This window comes from Buteo buteo, chromosome 4 (assembly GCF_964188355.1).
Source record: "Buteo buteo chromosome 4, bButBut1.hap1.1, whole genome shotgun sequence".
NCBI lineage: Eukaryota > Metazoa > Chordata > Aves > Accipitriformes > Accipitridae > Buteo > Buteo buteo.
Genome location: NC_134174.1, coordinates 50,334,043 through 50,345,038, shown reverse-complemented (window position 1 = coordinate 50,345,038; position 10,996 = coordinate 50,334,043). Strand labels below are relative to the sequence as shown.

Sequence of the window (10,996 nt, the reverse complement as noted above, 5' to 3'; positions counted from 1 at the left end):
ATAATGATGGAAGCAGGATAAACATGCCTGGCACTGATGCTTAATGGGTGAACACTGCATCTTGTTGGCAAAACGAGAACACACAGCATCCCAGAGTTTTTTGCCAGGACGGCAGAGCAGTCTACATACACTAGAATTGCCCCAGTCAAGGGATATAGCTGATCCTCCTTTCTGCAGTGGCCTATCCATTTCTACAGCACCTCTGTTAGCTACTGCCACAGAAACATGACACAATCAGTCTTTTTTTGCTGTTTACTCACCTAATTTTCTCCCAATCTCTGTCTCCAGCATGCTTGCTCTGTCCCTGTTTCAGCCGATGCCATCAACTTCAGCTGCTCTATAGACATATCCTGTCTTTTATTTCATCTCACTGGTGTTAGCTTTGTTGCTCCGACTTAGACCTCTTAAGACTGCTTTACTGACAAGGCAGGAAACAAGGTAGTTATGACACTGTGGAAACAGCTTATTGTTTCTTCTCCAGCAAACTCCCTCTGGACAACAGTGCTGGGAATAAGCTCTTTTTGTGGAGTGTTTTTTGGGACATGCATTGGTGGCATATGTCATGGTAAATTTGCCAGGCACAGAGAGTCACTGCCTTTCCCTGGCAGGAGAGAGCAAAGAGGCACACTAGGCTGTCACAGTGGAAAAGCAAACATCTAGAAATGCTCCATAAAGGTGCTTGAAATCTGGGCTGTTTCCCTTGGTAAGGGTGGGTGTTATGGGAGGAAGAAAGTGCTGGAAGCAATGTGTCCTGAAAGGCAGGACTTCTGATCCCTTCTGCTAACCAGGACAGAAAAGCTGTGGGCTTGGTAGAAGTATATTTTCTACCAAGCCCACAGCTTTTCTGTCCTATTTACTGTCCTAGAATATTCCTGTTACAGAGGAGAGAAAATGTAGAACCTCAAGGAAAGGCTGATAAGATTAGTCTTCCAGGGGCAGTCTTGCAGGATCAGTGGAAAGTTTCTGTGAGGAACAGGACCCTTGGCAAGGATGCACCAGTGCCAGGTGAGAAGCAGATGCCCTCGAGACCAGGCAAAGCATCCAACATTCTTCTCCCTGTTTGCCCCAGGTATGTATTAGCAGGTTCTGGGAACAAAGCTGGGAACTGCCTCCTTGTCTGTCATCCTGAACTGCACATAGTGGTTTCCAAGATAGAAAGATGGGCATATATTGGATAGGAGGGGCTGAGGAGCTCAAGGTGTCCAGGTTCAAGATATTTCTGTTGCCAGAACAATTCTTTGGCTCAGTCCCTGTGCATTCTCAGGTTACTCCTGAGGAAGAAGGTGGCTAGCAGTAGCTTGCACCAATTATTCTGGCAGTGGCAGCCTGTTCCTTGCTGGTGTCCTCCCTGAGCATGCACACACTTCGCTGGGTGGCTGCACCATGCCCAAACAGTAGCTCCAGTGCTTTCAAGGAGCATCATGTTGGCCGTGTGTGCATTACACAACCAGTCTGTATATGTGTGTGCAACAAATCCAGTTTTCTGCAATAGCAGCAGACCCGCAGTTCCTGCAGAAATAGGCTGTACTGTTCAAAGTGCAGCTGATGCAGTCGTGTGACAAAGGAGAGCTGTGTACCTGGCTTACTGGAGGGGGCTAAGGGAACCAGCTGGGCACTGCACTGCTACTCAGTGACATACAGGGCCCTCGATCCCACTCCCCCAAGACAGATGTGGCAAGGAAACTGAGGACTAGGCAGCTGCACCGTAGGGAGAAGGCAAAGGCTAGCATAGGACTTTGTGGGTTTTAAGCTACAACTGAATTGATGACCCCTAAGTAACATTGACTGAAAAAGCTTAGATGTTCTGGTGCATTTCTGTCCTCAACACTGGGGATGCTAAAGGCCATGACAGAAATTTAAGTACAACCCAAGAAAAGAGATAGCCTGATGTTTAAAAAAAGGTAGGTGAAGGATAGGGAGAAAGGTATGTGGCCATATATGCAGTTTGGCTACTGTTTTTGACACCGTCATTTAACAGTGAAGGAGGAAAACCAAATTTTTGCAGTGGTAGCCTATGTGGAGCCACTGTCATGTTGTTTGTCATGCAAAAGTTTTATCTTCCACTTGAAGTGGTATTACTGCAGCTGTTTAAACAGTCGAGCTTTCTGAAAGACAGTAAAATCTTTATGCTGTTTCTTTTTCTTTTTTAAACTTAAAAAATGGGAAAACTGAATATTGACATTTATCCGATTAATAAAAGCAAATCCCAAATATACCTTTCTATTTAAATTTAGGTCCTGGAATTATTTTGGGTCAACATCTCATTTAAGTATCAAAATTGTATGTATTATATTTCCTTTTCATTTCTGCTTCTATATTAGGTGATAGGAAGTTTTCTTCCTGTCGTTTACTATGATGCAACACACTGTAGCCCTTGGTTTGGGCTTTTTCCTACATGTCTCAAAACCAGTCATCTTCAGTTCTCTATTTTTATTCTTTCCACACATGGATGGAACTGAAAATTTCTGCAGCCATTGCATAATGCCATGGGCAGTCATTAGGTGCTACTAGCTGTCTGGAAGATTTAGTTTGAGTCCTGTGGTAAGGACACATCATCCTATTACAATTCCGCTCTAACTTACACTGTTAGAAATTAAAAGTAATTCTATTGAAGTGAATGAATTATGCCAGCCATCTAAATGTGAGGACAATCCAATCTATTAATTTCCAAGGGACTCTTCCTTCTACTAAGCTTAGGCTTGATTTAGTGCCTATTGTAAACAAGGAAGCACTTTCTCTGACTATAGCTAGATATCCAAAATCAGCTGCATTACCCACAGCAATGGCATGGGAAACGCCTTATACTGACATTGGTCAGGCCAAGGGAGGAAAAATGTCAAGTATACATGTAGCTGTAAGACCTGTTTTGTTTTGTGCTTCAGTAGCATCCTTTACTTTCTTCCTCTAATTTACAGTTACTTCTTTTTTTTTTAAATAATTTACCTACTTACCTATGCTTTTCTTCTCACACAGCCTCCATATTCCCATGGATCAGATACCAGCACATGGAGCCTCCAGCAATATCTGCAATTTTCTGCCACATCTTCAAGCTGCTAGACTCTGATCCCTGACCTACTTCACTATCCAGATGACCTGCTTGTCTCTAACTCCTCCTGGCAGGGTAACTACTCCTCTTCACCCTCTTGACACTCCACGTGGAGCCTCCCTAGGACATACTAAAGTGTAATGAGACTGGTGCGTGTAGTGCTGCCATAATTAGGATGCGAAAAAGTCCACCTTATTGCAGAGTCAGCCTGATGGTGTCTGCAGTTACAGTAAAGCTCTGAGTACTCGCCCAGTGCACTGATGAACAAGGAAGGCCTTGAGATCCCGAAATCTGTCACTTAGCTGTAAGGACCCAAATAACACAATGCTCAAGGCAATCCTCATACTCGCCTTGGGGAAGGTAGTAGTGTAGATACATTGGCAACTTTCCCAGCGGAGGTCGAATTGCTGTTGTCTGGCTCTGATATTAAGGTAAAGTTGGGTAATGTCCATCAGTGAATTTGGGGTGCTGGTCTGGCGTGGGGCTGTAGCATGGTGCCTGCACAAACTCATGGTTCTGTTTAGTCAGCACTTCCAATCTGCAAGCAATAGCAGTTTGTGTTCCCATGAAGATACAGGCCTGTTTGGGGAATCTATTGAGAATTCCCTCTCCTGTATCTGTCTCCTTCTCAGCCGGGTTTCTGGCCAGGTCCTTTCCCGCTTCATCTTAGGTTCCTGCTTGCATCCCGTATGTAATCAGCTGTGATTTCTAGCTGGTCCCTACCATGTATTTACAGTTCTTTCTATTTATTAGGACTGTCTCCCTACAGTCTATCCTATATCTGCTCTATAATAATGCAATCTTGAACACCCAAAGAGAAACTTGCTGTCTGTCTGCCTGGCTGTCACCAATGCTGCTAATCCCAGGGAGAGGTGGGAAGGCATTAGGTTGGTGGTGTGGTGCCAGTGGCAGTGTTTCCATCTGTGATGCACCATCATCATTGTTGCTTTCCTTCTAGAGGTGGCCCAAGCTTTTTGTTATCTGGCATAATTAAAAGTAACAGATATGCAGATGGAAAAAGAAAAACAGATTTCTAGAAGCAGAAAGTGAATTTTGACATGTGTTGCTTATGTTCTGGACATCTGTACCACTGTGGCCACATATAGCGATTGTTTGTAAAGGACAAAATATGACACATCTATATGTCTGCAGTTACAGTGCATTTACAGTCATGCTCTGCGTATTTTAACACGGATGTTTAAGTGCCACTACAAATGTAGACCTTTGGCAGGTTAATGGGTGTGTGGAGAGGCTGCTAAGATGAACTTCTGTCAAACGCTAGCATATCTAAAACTGCAACACACCTGTGAGTCCTCAGAATGACTTTTTAGATGTTGGCCACATTCAGTGCTTGACTGTTTTGCTGATCAGGCTGTGTTTTGGCTTATGATAAACATTGTGACTGGTGTTCCAGATCTTGGAACTGTTTTAGCCATGTAATCACTGGCAGCCCTCTAGCACTGTGTTCTTCCAAACATTTTTCTGTTGCTGTGGCACATGCTGTTTGCTTTATTTGCATTTAAATGGGCTTTGTGTTAAACATTTTCCATATTTCTTTTTCTTTTCCTCCTCACTTCATCAGAATGCAGCAAGGCTGACTGCTGGTGTAGGGAAAGGTGCCAAAGGAGCCAGTGCCCAGCTTGGATCACAGAGCTTGCCCCCACGCTGATGAGTCACTTAGCATCTCTAAGGATGTAGATCCAAATGGCAGATTAGATCCCTGCCTAGGTGTATTGTCTTTGTGTGGCAAGGTTTTGGTGGGGGGGGAGGTTACAGGGGTGGCTTCTGTAAGAAGCTGCTGGAAGCTTCCCCTGTGTTCAACAGAGCCAATGCCAGCCGGCTCTGAGATGGGCCCGCCGCTGGCCAAAGCCGAGCCAATCAGCGATACTGGTAATGCCTCTGTGATAACATTTTTAAGAAGGAAAAAAAGTTGAGACAGATGGAAACAGCCGCCAAAGAGAGGACTGAGAACATGTAAGAGAAACAACCCTGCAGACCCCCAGGTCAGTGCAGAAGGAGGGGGAGGAGGTGCTCCAGGCACCGGAGCAGAGATTCCCCTGCAGCCCGTGGGGAAGACCCTGGTGAGGCAGGCTGTCCCCCTGCAGCCCAGGGAGGTCCACGGTGGAGCAGATCTCCACCTGCAGCCCGGGGAGGACCCCAGGCCGGAGCAGGTGGGTTCCCAAAGGAGGCTGTGACCCCGTGGGAAGCCCACGCTGGAGCAGGTTCCTGGCAGGACCTGCGGATCTGTGGAGAGAGGATCCCACATTGGAGCAGGTTTTCTGGCAGGACTTGTGACCCTGCGGGGGACCGACGCTGGAGCAGTGTGCTCCTGAAGGACTGCACGCCGTGGAAGGGACCCATGCTGGAGCAGTTCGTGAAGAACTGCAGCCTGTGGGAAGGACCACCGTTGGAGAAATTTGTGGAGGACTGTCTCCTGTGGGTGGGACCCCACGCTGGAGCAGGGGAAGAGTGTGATGAGCCCTCCCCCTGAGGAGGATGAAGCGACAGAAAATAACGTGTGATGATCATAAACCCCATCTCCGTCCCCCTGTGCTGCTGGGGGGGAGGTTGGTAGAGAATCTGGGAGTGAAGTTGTTCCCGGGAAGAAGGGAGGGGTGGAGGGAAGGTGTTCTGAGATTTGGTTTTATTTCTTATTACCCTACTCTGGTTGATTTGTAATAAATTGAGTTAATTTTCCCCAACCTGAGTCTGTTTTGCCCGTGACGGTAGTTGGTGAGTGATCTCTCCTGTCCTTATCTCGACCCACAGGCTCTTTGTTATATTTTTCTCTCCCCTGTCCAGCTGAGGAGGGGGAGTGATAGAATGGCTTTGGTGGACACCTGGCGTCCAGCCAGGGTCAACGCACCACACTAGGTTCAAGCTCCAAAAATTATTTGGAATCCAAAGTTATACTGGGAACAAACTGGTTCACTAGTGTCAGCTGACAACTGGTGTTCTTCAGGGCAGAGAGAGACCACAAGATAATTACATCTGTAGGGTCTTAGTTGTGTAATCAATACACCAACAATGTTGACAAACCCCTGACGTGAAAGGAATCCCACCAGTAATGGATGGCATGCAGGATACATGAATATGTGAGTTTTAGGGTACACAATGCCTGTTTCCTAGTAGCCACCACCTTTATTTTGTTCATCTAGATTATCGCATGTGCTCTCATAACCCATTTAGAATATAACTATATACGAAGTGATGCCTTTGAGTTAGGGATAGAAGTACTTATTTACCTTGCTTAGTTTAATATGTTTAGCATTATTGATATCCAATTATCTAATTTAGATTAAGATTTTATTTCAGTGATAAAGTATTTTAAAAAGAGTTTCCTCTGGCATTGAGCAGCGTTCTTGCTGGAGTTCCTATCTACACACATCTGAAAACCGCTTTGAACAACAGTGCCTGAATTTGTGTGTTTAGGGAAGGGGTCCTTTCCTAGGAGATTGACCATTTGTTACTGGTCCTCAAGAAAAAACTTTAATTTTTAATCTAAAGATATTTGTGTTTATTTCATTTGTTCTTCTGTCTTTTTTATTACTGTTGTCTGTAACTACTGTTGCTGCGTTGTTGCCAGCAGAGTAATGATATATGGTGGAGCATGGTGTGTTGGCTACCCTGTGGGGACAGCAGCTGAGGTAGGGTGCACCAGGAGTTATGTCTTAAAAGAACGAGTTGGCACCTTTTTTGACTGCCTGCAATGTCCCAACAGCGGAGGAGGAGCTGATTAATTATAATGATTCAGAAAGTCATTACAGCGATTCAGAAAGAGCTTCAGTCACAAAGAGCATAAAAGTAATGTTGAAATTAAAGTTTGAAGACAATTCCGGGAAAGAACTGATTTTAGACAAGTCACAACTAATTTTTCTGGTAATGCTCTGGCTGTATCTTGTAACTAAATATTGAGAGTATGTGTAAAGCAGCAAAGCTGTCACCACAAGGGCAGGGGTTAAGGGACTCTGGTTAGCACAAAATGTTAACATCTCATTCTTGTAATTTTAAAGTCATAACTCCTAACATTTCCAGTGATTTAATGATTCCATAAAAGTTAAGAAATGCATTTAGGACCTGAGACAATAAGAGAAAAAGCCATCCATTAAAAGAAATAAACTGCATGTTTGTGGCCTTATTACAATAAGGATGAGGCAGGAAAGACAGAATTCCTCAGCAGACCTTTAGCGTGACAGCAGAATAAAGGAAACAGATGCACAGAGCTCTTTTAGATCATATATCTAAAGTAGGTGAATACAGACTTCATCCTGATGAAAGCAATGTTTCCCCTGGAAATGAAATCCAAAGCATTGTAATACCCAATGATTTTGTACAGCGCCCAACCCCATGGGGCTTGTCACAGAGCAATATTTAGAGGATATGTGAAAAAGAGCCAGAATAGGCCAAGGTCTGGTTGTGACCGCAAACTTGGTCATGTGTAAAATACCTTCACACTTGCAAAAGGTGCCTGGTTAGGGGCCAAGGAAATTCATTTCAGCCATTATATTTTTGCCAACTATTTGTGGAACTAAAGTACTAACTGCATAAATTCTGCTTCCTTTGCTGAGGTGGTAATGAATACGAGAGATTTAGCAGAACTAGACTGAAATTTTTTGAACATAAGATTTTCAAAAAGAATCCTGGATTAGACATTATATACCCCTAAGCATATATACTGCCACATGAGGGAGAGTCAGAATTCCCTACTTGTTTAATTCTGGATTGCAATCTACACAGAAATGTATGCATCTAAAAATACACTCCTACTTTGGGGACTAATTAGCAAGTTTCAAAGATAGATAACCAAAGGGAAATTCAAGGGTAACTGAGTTAGCATGCTTAATCATGCTAATGTGATCATGCAGAAAAAAATGTTCTTTTCATTTTTGTGTGCTTGTCATTGTGAGAAGATGTGCCCTTCAATGAAAGGCTGAACAAACTGGTGCTGTGTAGCTTAAAGGAGCAAAAAAGATGAGATGGGATGCATGATAATGACGTTCAAGTACGTAAAAGGCTATTGCAAAAAGGAAGGGATCAATCTTTTCTCTATGCCATAGTGCGTATGGCAAGATGTAGAGGACTGAAAACAAATCAACGGTTCATTTTGATATTAAGACAAAGTTTTTAAGAGTAGAGATTGTGAAGCATCAGTATGAATTACCTAGAGAGTTTTGGAGTCTCCATCTCTGAGATAGGATAAAAACATTTTAGTTAATCCTGCCTCAGGGCAAAGGACTAGAGTAAATGACCTTTCAAAGTCCCTTCTAGTCTAATGAGTCTCAAAAAGTAACCAGTAGCTTTTAAAGCAGAAGGACTACGTGCATCTATTTTAAGGTGGCTGGAATTTCCAGCCATTTCTTTTTAAATAGGAACTCTCTCTGGAGTCTATTGTTCAATGGGAAAAATTCCTGGGTTTCACCTTAGCTAGAAGACTCAATTTCCTGTTTGATATCATAAACAGTACTGTATTCTCAAAGAAGAAACTCCCAGATACCTTATTAGGAAAAAAAGAATTAAAAAAAAAAATCCCAAAGGACAGTGTAGTGTGACAAAGTAAAAAAATTTATAGTGTAACATTGCCTTCACAGCATGTTATTTGCTCTTGCTACCTCCTGCAATCTAACCCAAATTAGTCTCACAGAAGAATTTAAGTACCTAATATCTCAGTAAATGCCACTGTCTACAAGTGAGTTCTCAGTGCTGAGCTGCTGAGCCCCTGTGCGTTAGTTGGGTTCACAAACTGGACGACTCCTTGGCTGCCTTTCCTGGGGCATGAGGTCCACTAGATAACTAATGTGAATAACCTAATAGTTTAGGCATCCCCTGGAACAGAGAGAGGGGGGCAAACTTACATGGTAATGGAAGTTTAATTACACATAGTGGAACAGCTTCAGCAAGAGTTTTCAGGAAAAAGCTGTCCTCAAATACCCCAGACTCCTGCTTCTGGGAGGCGAGAGGCTTGCATGCAATTTTCTGCTCCAGAGCAGAGAAGGGGATTCCAGCCAGGTTCTGCCACATCTCATGTGAATGTTCACATTTACTGTGCCAATCAGTATGGGGTTAGAGTGGAAGAAGGAGGAAGAACATCTGACTTGCATTTCTGTGTTTGATAGTGTGGCAAGACACGAAAGAGGTAGGCATCATACCATTTTAAGTCATGCCTTCAGCTCCAAGAAACCTGTTCTAGTATTTTTAGATTTAAAAAGTCTGCTTTGCTTTTTGGCTCTGTCATGGACTTCCCTATAGTCTTATCTATACAAAGGTTGTCTGTAAGTCTGGCCAGATTTGTTAGGTAGTGAGTATAAGCTCATGACTGATTAGATCCGCAGGTGGAATGCTGCCTAGAAAAGAAAAACTCTTCTCGCTTTCTAGTGATAACAGTTTGCCTCTTTGATCCCAATTGCTAACTTGGATTCAAGTAGAGCAGGATTTCACCTGAAGTCCTATTTTGACCTACTTACAGCTTCTAAGGCTTTCTTTTCTTTGCTGAAATTTTCTGGACCTGGTTGCTGTCCAAACATAATGTATTGATTTAATTTGACCAACAATATTTTCAGTCACATTTGGAAGAACCATTTCCTCCATTTAAGTAAAAAATGAATACATGACTATCTTTTCTTGGAATAGGTCCACAGCTGAGAGAAGAAAGTAGTAAAACATTTCTTTCTGAGAAATGCTTTTGCACGTTCTGTTGGTAGTTGGTTTGGACTTGGATGAGTTAGGGGATGTTGAAAACAGCATTTCTTGGAGGATCTGTGCATTTTTATTGTGATGTATGTAGGAATCCCTTTGGACGAGGGAGGAGGAAGCAGGTCTCTGAAAGACTGTTTGACTCCAGCCCTTAAACAGAACAGAGCTTTTATCTTGTGTCCAGCCCCCAAATTCCAGCTCATGAATTTATTCATCTGTTTTCATTTACAAATAAAAAGAGAGCCTAAACTGTTGCACTGACAGCAGGTTAATTGAGTCTTAGAGTTGTAAAGACAAGCAATGATGTGAGGACAAATAACCCTGTGAATTTTCTATGCATCTCCTTGGATCCCCCCTGCAGTGTATACTCCCTGGGTCACCAGGTAAAGGTAACTCTGTCCTGCAGTCCATAGGCATTGAGCCCCAAGTACCTTGCAGTGGGGCCACAACTCAGGAATTCTTGGAAGCACATGTTAGTGTAACTGTTCAACAAACCACTTAACCCAGGCCGCCTAAAGGGTGCCTAAGAGACCTGACCATGTAACCTATTATTTAAGTTGTACTGAGTAACATTGCTCATTACTTTCCTTATAGCATCTTTATGGGCTGCTCTTTGGAAGTTCTTTACACCAGTGTGCCTGATGTCAGGGAAAGGCTTTTGAGTGCTGTAGGGAGATCTGAATAAAGCCCCTACAATAAGGTGCTTTCTCAGGAGAGACATCTCAGTAAAGGAGATGTGTACCTTGCAGAGCTAGTTGCTGATTTGCTGTTTGCTAAAGATAGATAAATAGAGCTAACAAAAAGCATAATACATGGAGTACTTTGCAAGCCCTGATGTCTCATGGTACAGGATTATATATTTTCAAGCACTCATAGTCGTTCCAGTTTTTCTGATGGAAGCAACAGCCATAGATTTTGTAAGATTAAAAAAAAATCTTGGCAGCAAGCTTTCTGAGGTGGTTATTCCCAACATTTCTATAGCTAGAACAGAAGTAAAAACTGCATTTACTCTGTAGTCATTTAAAATGATAGGCTAACTTAAAAGCCTGGAAGAGAAAGAAGACAAGATCATTTACAATAGCATGTTGTAGCAATTAAGGATATTATTCATAACCCAGTTCCTCCAGAAAGCCTCTGTCACCACCCACCCCTTCTCCTCCCCCATCTTCACCAGTTGCTTTTTCACTTCATTATGGTGATACAAAGACTACCCTTCAGAGGGCCAAATTTCAGGACAACCATCCTGTCTTTCCTCAACTT

General features: G+C 43.1%; 1 long non-coding RNA gene across 1 annotated transcript; it reads left to right on the top strand.

Annotated features, from left to right (window-relative positions):
- Positions 1-992: 992 nt before the first annotated feature.
- On the top strand, positions 993-5,738 carry LOC142030654 (uncharacterized). The gene is made up of 3 exons (XR_012650232.1): positions 993-1,069; positions 2,974-3,121; positions 4,629-5,738. It is a non-coding gene; the product is annotated as an uncharacterized LOC142030654 (long non-coding RNA).
- The last annotated feature ends 5,258 nt before the right edge of the window (positions 5,739-10,996 follow it).